This window comes from Balearica regulorum, chromosome 2, assembly GCF_011004875.1.
Source record: "Balearica regulorum gibbericeps isolate bBalReg1 chromosome 2, bBalReg1.pri, whole genome shotgun sequence".
In the NCBI taxonomy this organism is placed as follows: Eukaryota; Metazoa; Chordata; class Aves; order Gruiformes; family Gruidae; genus Balearica; species Balearica regulorum.
The window spans coordinates 54,463,372-54,481,184 of record NC_046185.1 but is presented as its reverse complement, the minus strand read 5'-3'; the positions used below and the strand labels follow the sequence as shown (position 1 = coordinate 54,481,184).

The 17,813-nt window shown below is 36.2% G+C and overlaps 1 protein-coding gene across 4 annotated transcripts in view; it reads left to right on the top strand.

The window, feature by feature from the left end:
- Nucleotides 1-17,813, top strand: part of DLGAP1 (DLG associated protein 1) — a 419,833-nt gene that overhangs the window by 83,235 nt on the left and 318,785 nt on the right. For 3 of the 4 annotated variants that reach the window (XM_075744335.1, XM_075744334.1, XM_075744332.1), the window contains exon 2: nucleotides 2,133-2,274. The exons of the other annotated variant lie outside the window; for it this stretch is intronic. The gene's annotated coding sequence lies outside the window, so the exon portion shown is untranslated. The remainder of the gene's footprint in view (nucleotides 1-2,132; nucleotides 2,275-17,813) is intronic. 4 annotated transcript variants of the gene reach the window in all.

Here is a 17,813-nt window from a genome sequence, read left to right as displayed (position 1 = left end):
ATTTCACATAAAATGTCGGATTCTTTATAGCTGGTATCGTTGAAACAGGATATCTGATCACAATGCAGCTGTCTTAGTATTTACTATTCAATGTCTCTTTGTTTTTACGGGACAACCATAATATATACGCTGGTGTTTTCAGTGAAAATGTTTTATTTTTGAGGTCAGGGACATTTTTATCATGTTCACCACAGACCTCTTTATCCTTTTTTTTAATATAAGTATATTGTGCATTTTTTACAATGTATCAGTTTGTGTGGAAGAAGATAGTGTCCGGTTTGTAATAACAGAGATGCTTCTAAGTGAAATCCACGGATAGTGGAAGACTTAATGTTGGTTTGCTGAGAGATAGATGATCGTATTGTCCAACATTTTATTCTCTCAGACAGTGGGCTCACATTAAACAAGTTCATGGGTGTATTCATGACTTTCATTATATTGTATTCGCAAGTAGGCAAATGTAGCTGAGGATGTTAAGTGGAGACAAACAGCTGAGGGACAGTGGCCCTCTATTTCACATTGTGAAAAAAGTGGAGGAAGTAAAGCAGAGAGAGTGCTCCCTTGGGGAAAGGCCTTGATTTATTTTTTTTTTTTAATGGAAATGACATTAGCGTGAAAGCTAGCATGAGACATTGATATTTAGAACAAACATACTTTTGTGTTCTCCCTTTCCTGAGGCAGAGAGGAGAATTAGGAAAATTCTTCCCATCTGGGCTTTCTCTTGTATTCCCATATGAACATAAATGTTTCTGTTTTCCTGATTTTCTAACATTAATTTTTATTAAGTTCCCATTCATATTTACATTTCCTCTTATATGAGCTATAATAACTCCTCCATTATCAAAGCATATTTGAGTTGCTGGATGCCACTGCTTGATGTTTATCTCAACCTATCTTTTTCTTTGTTTCATTACTCCAATGGGTGTTAACAGTTTCTAAAAATCTGACAAGAATCTTGTCTAAATTGTACATTTGTTCTAAGGCATGTTGAATATGCCAACAGCGTAGCAAAAAGAGATTAAAAAAAAAAAAAAGGTCAATTGATCATTAAAATGAGAGAGGGAGAAATGTATCCACTCTTTACCTGCCATCGCTGTGAAGTGTGTGCTATCAGATAGAGGATATGAATTTTATTTGTTGTGTCATTATTTAAACAAGCACTTATTGCAGAAACAACTATCCATCTTTATATACAATTTTAGTTAATTAAATGCTTTGCAGTACCTGCTGGCTTTAGGAAGTTGAGTGGCTGGTGAGTCATAGTTATCTAATTTCACTGATATTTTCTAAACCCAATTCTGTCTTATTTTGCTGTGTGTATTGAACTCAGTGTCTGGGCCCCATGATTCCATGTGATTCTTTCCATATTCAGCAACCTTGCCTTCCTTTTCTTTCAGGAGCTTTTAAGAGTGACAGGTTATGCAATTATTAGTTGCAAGTCCAAAGACTAATATCTGCTCACTTTACTCTTAAATCCCAAAGATTGTTCCTGAAAGCTCAGGGTTTTCTTCATAGCTGTGCATGTTGCCTCCAATCATTTAAATTCATTCTTTGTTATTAGTAATTTGTTTCAATAAAAGTGCCTTTTTAGCAAGTTGCTTGTTGGCAAAATGCTCACATTGGGGATGTTTTACCAGCGCTGCTCTTAAAGAAGTTTGGGAAGTTCTTAAAACAACAACTAAAAACCACATCCAGCATGTTCTCCCACTTTCATGACCTTCTCTACCAGTTCTTGGCTGAGTGGGTAGGTTGCTGTGCCCTGGCAGTTGTCTGCTCTGGCTCGGTCCTGGAAATCTCCGCTATCTCTGTGGCCCAGTAAGCAGAACTGGTTGTTATTTGGCAGTATGCTCCAGCAAATGCTGTATGTAGTAGAGGCAGTTGTGCAGAGATGGCAGATTCTTACTTCAGTTAGAGTTACTGTGTATGATTCGTTTTCACCTGCGTCTCCTACTTTGCGAAGTATACTGGAATATATCAGTTCCTTTTAGCAAAATAATTCCAGATTACAGATAAATATATTTCTTAAAGAGGGGATTTAACTGTTTAAAATGAAATTTCATCAATCAAAACTCTTTTCTCCTCTTTAGCTAATGTTATACTTATTTGGTTTTTGGTTTTTTTTCCCTTGGCAGCCTAAAGCAACACAACGGTCATATTGTTCAGGATTTCAAAGAGCCATCGTTTATCTTTGTGGATACAAGTAAACGGACAATGGTGTCCCGACCATCTGCTCAAGCTGCTTGAGAACAGTCTTCTGTGCAAATGGCATGAAAGGTAATTTAACCTCAGAAGGTGCCCACAGAGCTTCAGTTCTGTTTACCATAGTCTCTTTGCCAGTCTAAAAATAGATCATGCTGAACAAAAAAAATCCCTTCTTCTTTCCCAATTTAAAGAACACATCATCAAAGGAGCTAATTTCAGCTAATTTCACTAGCAAGGGGTTGTTTTTCCTTTCTAGTATTTTTCTAAGTAGCAAAGAGTTTTTCTTGGATAAACGGTAGCTGTCTTATAATTGTCTTTGTTGCTGTAGGAGGCTGTTGTTTTTCAGAGTACAAAATAGGATATAATCATAGAGTGGTACTCAGTGCTGGGTGATGCACACTTTTAACATATCAAATGCAATTCTGCCACAACCCCTTTGTTACTTTGCTTTGCCAGCCCATGTGTTTTAATGAGGAAGGCACCTGTGTTAGTAAGCAAGAAGTCTTTTTCACAGAGGGATATTCTGTCCTGAAGATGATGAGTGCTTTCTCTGGCTGGTCTTTTTCAAAGCCTCATTTGGTAGTAGTTTCACTCTCTGGTCCCAGTGAAACTGTTAAAATGCTTTTAAAGGCTTTTATAATTTCACTCCCTGTAAAAAAATCAGAATAGCTGTTGTAAAAATGTGCGTCTATATACATAAAATAGCCAAAAGAGGGAAAAGGGGTTCCTTTCTAAATTTAAATACGTATTTCAGGATAGAAAAGAAGGACCTGACATTCATCTCACTGTCACTGGTTTTACAGTTCCTATTAGCTGCAGCAGTTAATATCAGGACTAGCAAGAGTAGTCCTCAGGTATTGTCCCACAGCTTTAACCTCTGTACTATCTTCTGCCATCTACTGTGCTGATTTCTTCTGTTCCCATCACTACAAATAAAGCAGTTTCTGGCTCCTTCGTGCTCTCCAACTGTTTATGCTGCACTCCTGCTTTGTGGTAGGTGAAACTAGTCCAAGATTTGAGACTGTTTTCTTGCAAAGATGGGAAGTCAAATCAGATGCTGTAGAGTATATTCTCTGGGACACTGTGCAGTCATCTTGCATGCTGCTGTGGGAGGAGAAGTAGAAAATGTGTTTTCCTGGCTGCTTTCTCAGATAGCTTGTTCTGAGGGCATGGGGAATATCGGCAGCAGAAAGAAGGTAAACATAATCTGTATTCGAGAAATGAACTTGGATTAAAGTAACAATGAAGACAGTGTGTCTGTGAGAAAGGATGTATGTCTGAGCTGGTTTTGTTGTTGAACTAGCTACATTGGTTTAACTAACATAATAAAACATTTCTTATTGTAATAAATACATTCTGGACAAAGAAATGGCCCAAGTTCTTATACTTAACTGCAAAAGAGTATCCAGTCTTCACGGGGCATAGCTTTTGCTCCAACTTAACAACATAAGCCTGATTCATATTTTCCTTGGACATTTTCACTTAGAATTTTTTTTTTTTTTTTTTTTTTAAAGCAGAGAGGTGGAACATGACAGATTTGAAAATGTTTTATATAGCTTTCAACAAGAAGCCATTTATAGCAACTTGAAGTTATATAACTTCTAACTCCACTTTTTTCATGGCATAATTTAGATAGTTCTGGTGCTTTCACAATAATTCAAAGGAATATGCAATCAGTCAATCCATCTTATCTATTTTAAGCATTTCCAAGGAACCGTCACTGTAGATTCTAGGTTCCTGGTCTTAATACAAGTGACAGTTTGCCATAAACATGCATTTTGCAAAATATCAGAAAGGAAAATGGTAATATTCTTTTATTAAATTAAAACTTCCTCAAACAAAGGGATCCCATAGTGTTGCTCATTGCATTCCCTACACAATTAGTATTAATTTGTGCCAGTACTTTAGGACAAACTGCATTTGTTATAGCAAGATGATGGGTTTGGTCTCCAGCTTCATATACATCTGTAAGACCCCACAATTATCAGAAAGATAATGTAGTATTACCTTTTAGTAATTGTATTGGCCTAAATATAGGACAAATAAACACAACAAAAGTTTTCACAAAGAAACATTTAGGATAATCTAGAAGGGCATCTAGGAATTCATCCAGATGGCTTCAGAATACTTATAGCCAGAGGTAGTTTGAAAAATATCATAAAATAGTTTATTCAAATCAATTTGGGATATTGTTCAAATGAATCATTCAGCTTTTACTTAAGTGAATAATTCATGAACATTCATTTAGAGGAGTTTAATCAAGGTGTCTGCTTAATATTTTTGCAATTCATTCAGTTTTACCTATAGTACTATCAAAGCAATGCTTCAACTTCAGTTGGCACCTCTGTGCAGTTTAGAAGTTTGGGGGTTGCATCGTTTGAGCTCACAACAAAGCCAGAAAAAGTAAAGTTGACAGTACAGAGCAGAATTAGGTGCCTGTCTGGGACATAAAGGTTACCCAGCTGAGAAAAACAGGCTATCAATTGAGAAAAGCATGACAAGAAGTACAAATCAAGAGCAAGAAATTTGGAGTGGATGAAAATACCCCTAGCAGATAGAAAAGCCTGTATCTCAGGAATATTGTCTTCTTCTGACTGCATTAGCATATTTACATAAAATCTTTAAATGTTCACTCCTTGTTCATGTCTCTTTCAGAGCTGTAGAGCAGATTTGGATGATTTTAGTGCAATTTTTCAATCCATGTTAAAGTTTTGCTAGAAAGAAGAGGAGGAGTATTAGAAAAAGATATTAGAATTAACTGGAGCTTTTTTAAGGGCAGAGACTGCCTATGTAATTCAAAGCAACAGTCTGAACAATGGATGGAAATCTGTGCTACTCTTGAGCTAAGACAAAGACTTCTGGAAGACCCTTTTAGTATTATATGGGTTATATATAATGAAGTATGAAAGTCATGAAGATCTGAAAGCTCAGTTTATCTTCTGTCTCTCAAAAGGTACATGGTAGTTCTGTATGTTATTGTTGTTGACATTTTTCTGAGCCTATCATTTTGGGTCATGTATCATTATTAGGTTCACAGAAAGCAGGAGTTGGAGATTAGGTGGGATTTGATTTCTACCTCATATCACCTCCAACTCCTGGACCATGGCTGGATTTCATTAGTTGTTGCTCCTTGAATGGTAGTCTGTCCTGAGATGAAGTGGTCAGTGAAGAGAAAGGAGTAAATATTGCTCTTGCAAGCGGGACTTTGTCTTAAATGTGCATTTGATAGAAAGCCTGAGACAAAATGTGAAGAAGCTAGTTCCCAATATATGGTAATAGCATTTCAAGCATCGTCCACAACCATACCACATAGCACTGACTATGCTATGATTTGATTTCATGAGCTGTAATTATCTGCTGCTATCTGCCATGATCTTAGGCTGTGGTTGGTTTTTAGTTTGTGATGAAGGCACTTTAGCGCAAACATAGGTAAGTGTCTAACTGTGTGCTAGGTGTCTAAATTCTCATATATGATCAATGAACTATATGTCTTTGTGGTAGTCGGGCCAAAAGAATGACCTGAATGACCAGTCCCTATAGGTTCAAATCACTGACACCTGTGTATGCTGCTAGTACCATTCAAAATGCTGCAGGGTGTGTGGGACATCCGCATAGAACTGATAAATACGTCACAGGACCTGTAGATGACCTGCAGCCTGCTGAAGTGATAGCTGGAGGCCAGGAGGGAATATTCCAGGGCATCTCTGAGGGCAACTGAATTGAGTCTTAGGTGTCTAGGTAACAGCAAATGTCAGCATCTTTCTTGAGTGTAGAAAACAGACATTGAGTGTGTTAATCTGAAATGGAACTACATCACGTGTAACTGTGTCTTTATTGTATTTTCTGCAAACAGTCTCACTGACATGAGAATCACATAGAGAATTAGAAAGAGAAAGGAAAGTTACCCAGGTTTTGTCTCACTTGCTTACAATGGTCCCTTTTAGGAGTATGACGTTACTATGATATACCAAAGAGAAGCGACCAAGGGCAGGCCCATGAAAATTTGGTTTGAAGCAGCTGAAACAGCTGCCAGTGCAAACTTGCTGGCAAATGGAGAGGCAGAGGCAGGAGCTTAGGTGAGTACATGTAACAGTCCAGTGTATTGCCTAATGCAATCAGGAAAAATAGGCCCTTGGATTCAGACTTAGGTGGGGACCTTGTGCTGAGGGAACCGCAGCAGGCGTTCAGCCACACACATTGTCTCCAACCAAGAAAAAAAACCAGCAGAAGGATTTAGGGTGGGGCTTGTTGTATTCTGGTTTGGTTTTTATATGATGTCTTTTTTGCTGTGAAAAGGTGAGCAATCAAATCCTACTTCCTTATAAGTGCAACAAGGCAATCATGCAAGAAGGAGAAAGAAAACGTAACAGTCTGACTTGCAACTAGAAATTTAGTGCTTCCTCAAAATTAGAAAAGCCCAGGAAAAAGAAATTTCAAGTCATTGTATGATATTTTTTCTCCACCTCAGTGGAGCAAAAATTTCCCTGTAGATTTAAGGAAACATTTAAATAGCTTTTCTTACCTCCCTAATTAAAGCCATACTTTATTTCTTTAATCACAGGACATGTATTACAGATAACCCAGCATATACTGCTAGCTATGCCTGTGCAAACATAAACAATTACTTTTGAATTATGACGCATTTACATAGGGTGAGAGCCGCATTACGCAAAAAGATATTGACTTACTTTTTGCCTTTGCCACTATTATGAAATAGCTGATAAAACTGAAAGGGAGTGTAGAAAACATCAATTTCATTGACTTGTGACCAAAAAGAAAGGATGTTCCAAAAGTATGCAAACCACTATGTAAATACAGACCCTGTATTGTAGTAGTGTTTCAGGTAAAAATCATGTTTTTAAAGGAAAGAATTTGGAAAACAAATGCAATAGTAAAGCACAGTTATCACAGAACAATAATAAAATCAACAGTGAATTTGATGTATTTTGTGTGAATTCTAAGAGCAGGATTTGAGCGGGCTCTGGAATGCAGGAACCGTGATCTTGCTTTGTTATTTGTTATTTAGCCAACTGCATACTTGAGTAGAAAGGTGGCTGCGAGCGTTTGAATTTTGGTCACTGCTATCTATACCAGAGGCCATGTACTGCTGAGCTGGTGACCTCCTTCCTAGAAAAGCCTGACGTGTGCAGCAACATTAAGTAAGATGCTAGAGCTTGTGTTGCTTCAAGAACAGCCACAGTCAATTTAGAGTGTGCTCATAATGCCACAGTTCTTTTCCTACAACTTAGAAAAAAGAAAATTATAGTGAAGTGTAATGAGGACACGTATCAAGTAACTGTCAAAGGAATTTTCCTTAGTTGCATCAAAATCTTAAAGGATGTCTGCAAGAGCTTAGCTACTTTTAATCATATATTCAGGAAAATAGAGGTCAGTTGGTTTAATGTCAGAATGAGGGGGTTTGTGCCATTGGCCATGTCTCAAAATTATTTTCATAATTTTTCACACTGTTGATGGTCTTTTAACTATTGTAACACTATCTTATGCTGGTTTATGAGAAGCATTCCGTAGTAGTTCATAGACATTTGATTACAGAAGTACTGTTATTTGATGTTTCAAGATTGTTGTTCCCTTTAGCAGTAAGTAAAGCAAGTAGCATAAAATTAGTGATCACTAAAACTTTATGACAAGATGTATTTCATTTTGCTCTTTTAATATCCAACTCTCATACCCTCAAGTAACATTGTTTTTTAGTTCTGTTCCATTGTTTTCAAGCTGCTACCTCTGAAGTTTGTTCTGACTGAACCTTGAACTGAACAAATATCTTGTCAATAGCATGAACTTGAATAAATGTACCGATCATTATATTGGTTCTGGAGAATGCATGCAGAAGACTTTTCATGCATTTCTAAATAGTTTAATAAATAAAGGAATTCTTTATTGGCATTTTCATCTTGTCTAGTAAATTGGGGCAAAACATTTAATTATTTCTAAAAGGTTTTAGTTATACGGAATCATCAGTTCTAGCTGGAGGTTTTGTTTATGTGAATGTGTGTGTATATATATATTCCAAAACATGTCTATATGCTTGATTTCTGTTTGATTTATTCCTCTCCTGCATCTTTCACCTACTATTTGATTTTTCTTTATTCTAATGCATTTTGACATTTGCTTGAAATGTTTTTCAATAGAAACATTGCTGACATTTCTCAGATATTTAGAAACATGTTACCTTTTAATCCTTTATGGTATATATTCATAGAAAATAACCTAGAGTAGAGATTTGTATCTTTAAAAAGAAATCATTGGTAGTTTTTGAGTTTTCTTTCTTGAGTGGTTTTGGTTTTCCAAGGGTAGGCTAACTTAGCAACTACGCTGCCTAGAGAAGGTATCATCCTAATGAGAATGGTATTAGAAGGGTGTATTTTCAGTTCCTATTCAAAAAGTTTGATGTTTGTAAATAAATAATAATTTTGCTAGCACTTGCATCAAGTTTTATCAGGCAAAGTGTCTTAGATGCAACATTTGGATTGTGATTTGTTCCATTGTGCTGAGACTGAAGGTGTGTTACGTCTATTAGCTGCAGTAGAGAGCTATTTCCATATGACATTCTTATGGCTGTTAGCATTTGGCCTCTTGGTAGGAAATAGTATGGCAAAGCTTGTAAGCTCTTTTTTTTTTTTTTTTTTTTCAGTGTAATAGTTAAATCAGTCTTAGAATTATCTTTTGCATCTCTCTAAATTACGGCCAGTAGTTACTAAAGGAGAGGGGTTAATTGTCTTACATGATTAGCTTTTGAAGTAAAAAGAATGTGGAGGTTCCATAGTGAAGCCACTGCAGGCAAATCTTACAATCAGAAAGGGATGTAGTGCTTTCATGCTTCTTTATAAATAAGACACATTCCTTTTACAGTGTTTCCTTGCAAACTTGCAAGTTGAAATGGACATGAGGTCTTCCACTTCAAAAAGTATTAATTTGATAGGTGTTAATTCTTGGGGAAAAAGCAGCTTTTTAATATGCTTTTGGCGTGCTTCCATTTCAGCACTTTAAATCAAGTCATTAAATATTTCTGATGGTTCTAAATTTTTAGAAGAAAAATAGGTCAGCAAAGTCGGTAAATCATTTTGTCTTTAGGACTAGTGATGTCTCGAAAGATAGTAAAGTGATGAGATTTAGTCTTGCTGCATGTGAAAAAATTACATTTTTAACATGTTAGGTCACCTCTGGAATTAATACTAGCTTTGAATCAGTGATCAGTGCATAACAAAATGAAATTACAAAAAGTAATTTAAGTACTGGAATGTTAAAATTATAGTAATTCATAGTTTTAATCTTGAAGTAACATTTAGATTACAAAAAATATCACATCACTGAAAGAATCATGGAAGGATGGAATATACATGGCACTGTGAGCAACAGGTACAAGGGATTTCAGGGCATTATGTAATAAATAGGTTGATATCAAATAAGGTTGGTATAGTTGAAAGTTACAGTATGCTAATGGAGTTTAGAAAGCTTGAATTAAATAACTTAGTGATTTTACCATGCTGAATGGTAAATGCATGGAATATTATCTGTTTCATTAACTATATCCATTACAAATGGAATATCTCTTTTCTAGGCAGATTTAGTGCAATGGTTAACCATTAAAAAGTCAAATAAACTAATCCTTCCTTATAGTATAAAATAAGAGATTTTACAGTCAATTTTGCAGTATATGCGTAGCATTTTATAGAGGTGTTTTTTCCTACAATGTACTTTTTTTTTGAGCTTGGAGAACTTCAGTCCAAAGGACCGCAGTGTATGACTTATTAAAGACAGTAATAGTCAATAAATAGTGTTTTACTCTTTTTTTTTTTTTTCCTTACAGTGCAAATATGCTACAGAATTGACTTCTGTAAGGCACCTCAGAATAACAGCAGTTAGGATTTAAGTCTGATTAGTCTTCTAATTCTATAGGGTAAGCTTGTTTGGCTGATTCTTCTGGAAAAGCAGTTTGAAATGATGGGAACACTGTGTTTCTGGGCATTAGCACTCTACTCCTAACAAAAAACAGAGATAAAACAGAAGTGGGTCTTTCCTTCCCCTTTTTTCATGTTCAGTATATATGCTGTCTGTCGCAAAGTTGATGGTGAATGATGACAATTAGAAGGAAACTTCTTCTTTTTTTTTCTTTTTTTTTTCCCCATTCCCTAGGATTTGGGGGGTTTTTTGTATTAGCTACAACTTGTTGTTTTTTCAAGTGGGGAGATTATTTTTGCTAAAACAGAGGGGCTGCTTTTCTCTCAACAAGTTGTTCTGTATTGGAAGCTAGTCCTGAAAGTCAACTAGATTTTGGAAAGAGTGAGAAAAGGATAATGATATATGTCCTTTTTTTCCCCTCATATTGTCATCAGAATTATCACTTTGAAGTATTTTATTTTACCATTTGCAACTAATATGCTCAACATAAGTCACTATCTGGAAATTACACTTTTATAGATGCATAGACTGCTGACTACTTGTTTCAGGTATGAATTCAATTTGACAAAATAGTCACGATAAAGCTAAGATGAACTCTTGTAGCTACTAACATCACTGGAGAATGTGTATGGCTTATATCTGAGGCAGAAGTAAACAATGTATATGTCTGTATAGGTCATAATGTATAGTTAGTTAAAGTTAAAATAACAAAAATCTAAAGTTGCTATGGGATTGTCTCTGTTAAAGGTACTTAATAAACTATCCCAAGTTTATTTTGCACACTTACTGTTCTTGCATTCAGAATCTTTTGTGCAATTCCTAAATGAAGTCACCCCAGTTTCCTCAGTCACCTACATTAATGAAACATAATGTATCGAGGTATTTGAGTATTGAAACTGAAGGGAATATAATGAGCTAATAGTAATTGAAAGGAGATTAACAGCTCTGTGTTATGTTCAGTAGTGCTTCAGTAGATTTTTTTTTTTACCTTTCTGTTCAATTATTCTAAGCAATATCGCTTCTGAGACTGACCTGTGATGGAAGCTTTACCTTGTTCAACAAATGAGTGTCATCAGACGTGCTTTAATTGTATAAGCTCTCTTCACAGGCAGCGAAATGAATTCGAACCTTGAGTGTCCTTTGAGAATAGAGCTCCGACTTTTTTGATACACACTGAAGGTTTCTGGGAGAAAGGCATGCCTAACTGTACTGAACACATTGGGATACAAAAACCTTAAAGACTGGAACGCAAATTAGAATTTGGTTGTTTCATTTCCAGCAGTCACACAGGAACTCTTGTGGACAGGTAGACTAAAAGGAAATCAGATTTGCCTCTGTTCTTCGAAATACATTGAAACTCATACTTCCACCCAAAATATGTCACTCAAAGAAAAATTGTTTTCTAGTTAAACACCTTTTGACCAGAAAATACCAACTCATTGTAAACATTCTGAGTTCTGTTCTCAATTCAGTAAGTACCTATATTTTGTTGACAAAACTTTGGTTTGCCTTTAAGTCTATCTCTAGTATTTACTTAATCAGGTACAGTAGTTTTACATACTTTATGAGGGATTCCATGTATTTCAGAAATGAAGATGACTAACTCGGAGTTGTGAACAATTTACAGTCCGTATAGAATTGTGGCGTATTAAAAATTCTGATAGTAACTTAAAATTCTTACAATTTGAAATAAGTTTAAAAATAGTTGGACAGTTTACAATAAAAAAAACTGAGTAACCTTGGAGGGCTGACCCGGATGCTTTACGGTAGCTGAGGTCTTGAGTTTGATCAGTATGTCATCTTAAAAAGTTTATGTTCTGGATTTTTAACATTTTTATGAATGGAGCAACTATGGAAAATACTTGGTAAATCATCCCTACTATTAAAAACATATTTGTTTTATTTGAAAGCTGAATTTATCTGAACTTGGCTGCTTATGACTCGTATTACTGAATTTCTACTGTTCTGTGGCACCATAAGCTGTGACCAGTTTATCCCTTAGCTTTTTTTCTGAGCAAACTTTTGGTAGCAAGCATGGTTGTTGATTGGTCATTCTTAGGATTATTTGCTTCTCCTAGTTTTCAGCATCTCTATGCAGCTTTGCAATAGTAAGTTAGGAAGGGAGTTTGGGGGAGGAAAGAGGACAGTTCCCTGGAATGCAACAGAGTTATGAAAAGCACATGAGGAAAAAAAGGCAGCTTTTGTGCCATATAAGAAAAGGAACTGTAATCCATATAATTAACTCCGTCATGTATGTAATCAATGATGATAGAAAATAATTTTCATTTTTTCTGCTGACTAGATATTTTAGTCTTCAGAGGAAATATGAACATCAAAAGTAGCTATTACCATCTTTTCACATCAGTAGATAGTACTTTGGCTACAAAATAATATACTGTGGATGCTTTGAACTATGCGAAGTTCAGGCTGAATGCTTTGTTATTGGTGTCTGTGAGGCAGTTGAAAATTGTATTCTATGAATCACATTTTCTGGTAGTTCATAAGAACATTAGTTAAATACAAAATGCACAATGTATAGTACACATATATGATTTCCAAGGGATTATTATGTGACATACACATTTCTTTAATAATTTGAAGTAGGAGATTTTCTACCTCACTGGATTCTGTAGTGGTATTGCTTAGGGTCTGATTCCAACAAAAGCACTTTTACTGACCTATTAGCATATCTTTAAACAAGCTTTAAGTATAATCTGTTTAAATTTACACATTGGAAAGTACTTTGATTAACCATGGTCTTTCCTTTTGTAAAAAAAAAAAAAAAAAAAAAAAACCAACAACAAAAACAAAACTTAAGAAACCGATGTGTTTTTTTCATTACTTCAAGAGTTACTTGGATTTTTTTGGCAATATTAACATTGTGGAAAAGGAAAAAAATCTTAACAGGACTAAGATAACATATAGTCTAAGAAATTCTTTAATTATTGATTGAGTTTTCCTCAACTACTTTTATGTTTAAAGGATAAATGTCAGAAAAAAGTGTTTTCTTTTCTAGTGAGGAATTATGTAACTTGCATCTTTCTTTTCATCCATCTATGTCATCTGCAGTGGTGGTTTACATTAGAAATACTAATAGTCTTAACTATAGCTGTGTAATTCCAAGGGTGACTACAGTTAAGTAAAAAAGAGAGGCAGTATTAGTCTGGACAGTTAAGGAAGCTGAAAATCTGGACTTGTGGATAAAATTGTGAACATGAAATATGCTTCTTTTCAGTGTTAATATCTGATAAAACTAAGACCCAAAGAATTTGAAGTTCTGTCTGATCACATGAGACTTGTCAGCTTGTCCTCAGGTTGGCTGCTGTAAGTTTTCTGTAGATATGAAAAGAAAAAAAAGAAAAAAAAGGAAAATTAGTGTACTTTTAGTAAGCATTTGCAATATGATTTTGCTGATAGACAATGAGAAATGTTTCATTTGTGAAATTAATTTTATAGTGAACATTTACATTGCCTTTGCATTCTTCTATTGTTCTCTATATTCTGCTAAAAGGAGTAGGATATTTTTTGTTTCATCTTTGTTGTTAGCTCTATTTTTAACACAACATCACCTGAGATCTATAGCATATTTTTGCTGGACAAAACCTTTTAAACTACTTTTTACTGACTGTGGCTTAATTCATGCCTGGATTAGCCACAAATGAAGTTGCTAGATTTAGTGTACCAAAATTTGCAGTTCTGTATTGACGTTCACTCCCTTTTTGGTGGTCTTACTCACCCCATCAGTGCTGAATATTTCAGCTGCAACCCAGCATCCACAAGAAAATAGTGACTGTGTAATGAGTGTTTGTACTGCAGCCTGTTTCACTGCCTGTAGCATTGTCTTTGAGCAAGTAATGCCATAGGAAAGCGCAGAACATAAATAATGTTCATAAAACATAAAGGCAAAGAACATACGTAAAACTCAAGTCTAGACTGCCTGTATTACCTCTGTATATTTGGGAGTCATCTTTAGATTTATTCCGGCATGCCACTAGAATTCCATCTCAAGAGTCTGAAGCTGAGTTTTAGATTTAATATTAATTGTGATTAGGGTGCCTCAGATCTTTCTTGATAATGTGTGTACTCGTAACTCCTCCTCTATGCATTACAATGCCTTACTGCTCTGTCAGACCGCACAGTTCTAGAAAACTGAATTGCATTTGAGAATTTGTTGCAGTTAACCTCAGATTATTTCTACACATTTTCCCAGCTTTAAATGCATTTTAGTATAATATTCACAAGAAATTAGCAATACTAAACAAATTAATCTCACAAAAGAAGCAGCGCCCAAAGAAAAAGTATAAAATGCTCAGATTGATCATGACAGCATAAATTGATCCTACAGAATTACTATGGACTGTTCTTACTTATCATGTCTAACAAAATTATGGTCTTTTTCTGAGTTTATGCATTATGCAGATGAATATCATACACTCAGCCTGTTCTTAACAGCAAACAGTAATAGGCTTGAGTGATGTCTGATTTCCTTTTGTATTCTCAGGAATGAGAGGGTGCAAAATAACTATATGAAATGGGAAATTTGAGCAATTTGTCATCAAAGAGAAGATCACTGCTACATTGAAGTCCTTGTCTACGTTGGCAGAAATAATTCCATATTTCTTGTATAACTAAGTCTGTAGAAGAGCAGTTTAAAGCCCCAAATCATAAGTATTTTTTTTAGTTGTACAGTTCTGTCAAACTTCATGTAAAGCTGGCAGTTTCTAAATCACCTTTGTTTAAATTAAACATATAGAGTCACAGAATGGTTTGGGTTGGAAAGGACCTTTAAAGACCATCTAGTTCCAATCCCCCTGCCATGGGCAGGGACACCCTCCACTAGACCACGTTGCCCAAAGCCCCATCCAACCTGGCCTTGAACACTTCCAGGGAGGGGACATCCACAACTTCTCTGGGCAACCTGTTCCAATGCCTCACCACACTCACAGTGAAGATTTTTTCCTTATATCTAATCTAAATCTACCCTCTTTCAGCTTAAAGCCATTACCCCTTGTCCTATCACTCCATGCCCTTGTAAACAGTCCCTCTCCAGCTTTCCTGTAGGCCCCTTCAGGTACTGGAAGGCTGCTGTAAGGTCTTCCCGGAGCCTTCTCTTTTCCAGGCTGAAGAACCCCAACTCTCTCAGCCTGTCCTCATAGGAGAGGTGCTCCAGCCCTCTGATCAACTTCGTGGCCCTCCTCTGGACTTGCTTCAACAGTAACATATGGTAAAATCTTCCTGTCTATAGAGGAATTTGGGGAAATAGAAAGTCTTTAGGACAAAAACTCTGTCTCTCTTCCTCCCCCAAATTTATTCATGCATCAAAGGTACACAACACCTGCCTTAATGTTTGTGCAAAACTGTATGCTTCTCTGCTATTGAAATCCTCATGCTGGTTCATTCTGACACATGGATAATCTGAGGCTCTATTGAAATTAGAATAATATTATATTTGAAGAATCCTCCAAATGAGCCATTTTTTTTAAACATTAAAGTTTTGAGTAGACAGCGTGATGACAAATATGAGCCAGTTTAGTGATTCTGTGACTCTGAGCTGCCAAACACCAGTGAAATCCCATGCAACACCTTAGAGGAGCACAAGGGCTTCTCTGTGCTCTGCCTGTGGGTATGTGATCATTTGGCACGATACACAAGTTCCCAGAAGCTATTCTTCAGCCCCAGGAGCACAGGATGGAGGAGAACAGGGGCTATTTCATTCTCCCTGTTTTATGCTGGTGTTTTTTCCCCTGGCCAGAGTAATTCCTAATTATTGGATAATTGAATTCAAGAGGGTTTTGCTGCTAAAGCCCCATAGAGCAGCCTCAGTGGTCCCAAGAAGGCACTGTCATAGGCTGTTATGCAAGAGGAGGAGTTGTACAATACTTTCTCCATTAATGAACCAGAACAACCTAGGACACACTAACTTCCTGAGCGAACGTCTCCCGAGTATTGACAGTTCCCATTTATCTGCTAATGGATAAATCAAGTTATGCAGAAACATGAATATCACAGAACCCCACAGCGTACCCCCATGGTACATGCATATTCTCTTGCAATGTGTCATTTGCATACTTTATACTATTGCTTTTAATCAGGTCTTATGGGAAGATGAAATAAAACCATATGATGTCTTTTTTTAGCATAACGTATAAACATAAAAGGATTAAATTTGAGCAGGTTTTCACAAAGAAAATGAAATAACTTTGACAGCCATTTCTATTATTTTATGAATTTTCTGGCCTTAATAAAACAAAGCTGACTTCATGGTCAATAATTTCTAAGTGCTGAGTGTGAAGTCAGCATGAGCTTCATCAGTAGCTGATGTTCTCGCTGGGTGCCATTCATACTTGATTGCAAGTATCACAAGTAAAAATCTGATAATTTATCATTCTGAGTCTAATCCATTGATTATTTTTTTCATTGATGAAAGTAGTTCTGAGAAAAATTATACTGTAAAGGAATCAACTTTGTTATTGCACAAAAAATTTGATTTAACATGAGGATAAAGCTGCACAGCAATTTGGGAGAATGTGTTTGTTTACTTTTTCCACCTTTATTACCTTGGTGAGTGATACCAAGCATAGCTGAGAGTTCAAATAAAATAAAAGCTTTCTAGACTTATTCTTGCAGGTGCCTTTTCCATTTCCTGCCAAGTCTCTTACTCATCTCAGTTTCCATATGGCACCTGAAGCTGGTACCTTTGCAGATTCCATGGGGTAACTCCTGTGAGGAACAAAGGGCTTGCTCTTCTGCTTCAGCTGAGTGTGTCCCTGAACACTAATGCTTCAAACTTTAAGAAACGTCTCTTTTTTGGTTGACTATACAGTATTATATAATCTGCATTAAGTAGGTTTTAGTCTTCTCACTGCTGCTGTATTCAGTCTGCATTATTCTCACCCCAGAAGAGCACTCTTATCTTCATTTTCTTTGCCAGTCTTTCCAGCTTGATGATTGCGATTTTGATTACAGTTTATACCTCATTTAACCTGACTGTCCTGAATATCTTCCAGCAAGCAATGGCTTATTTTTTATGATATTTCCTTCCTTAATCATCATGTCACCCTTTGCTAGACAGAATGGTCTTTTGGATTTATGTTTTCAGTCTTAGACTTTCATCTCTAAGGTCTAAATGGACTAGACTGGACTAGACTAGACTAGAACATTTCAGCTGGAAGGGACCTACAACGATGATCTAGTCCAACTGCCTGACCAATTCAGGGCTGACCAAAAGTTAAAGCATGTCATTAAAGGCATTGTCCAAATGCCTCTTAAACACTGACAGGTTCAGAGCATCAACCACCTCTCTAGGAAGCCTGTTTTAGTGTTTGACCACCCTCTTGGTAAAGCAATGGTTCCTAAAGTCCAGTCTAAACCTCCCCTCATGCAGTTTTGAACCATTCTTATGTGTCCTGTCACTGGATCCCAGGGAAAAAAGGAAATGCAAACACCCCCCTTTCCTATCATAAGTCTGTGATACTCTACCAGTACACCAGTGGATCCTTTGGTTTAAGTATAAAACTTTACTTTGCCTGTTTTCTGTCTATAAACTTTTAACTTAAGGAGTTAGGGGAGGAGATGTGGGGAGGAGGAGTGACTGTGAGTGTTGAAGGAGGGAAGGAAAAGGAGCTGAGGGAAGTAAGTCATGAATAAGATGTGGCTGAGTGTGTTTTAGCAGAGTACAGATATTTCTAGAA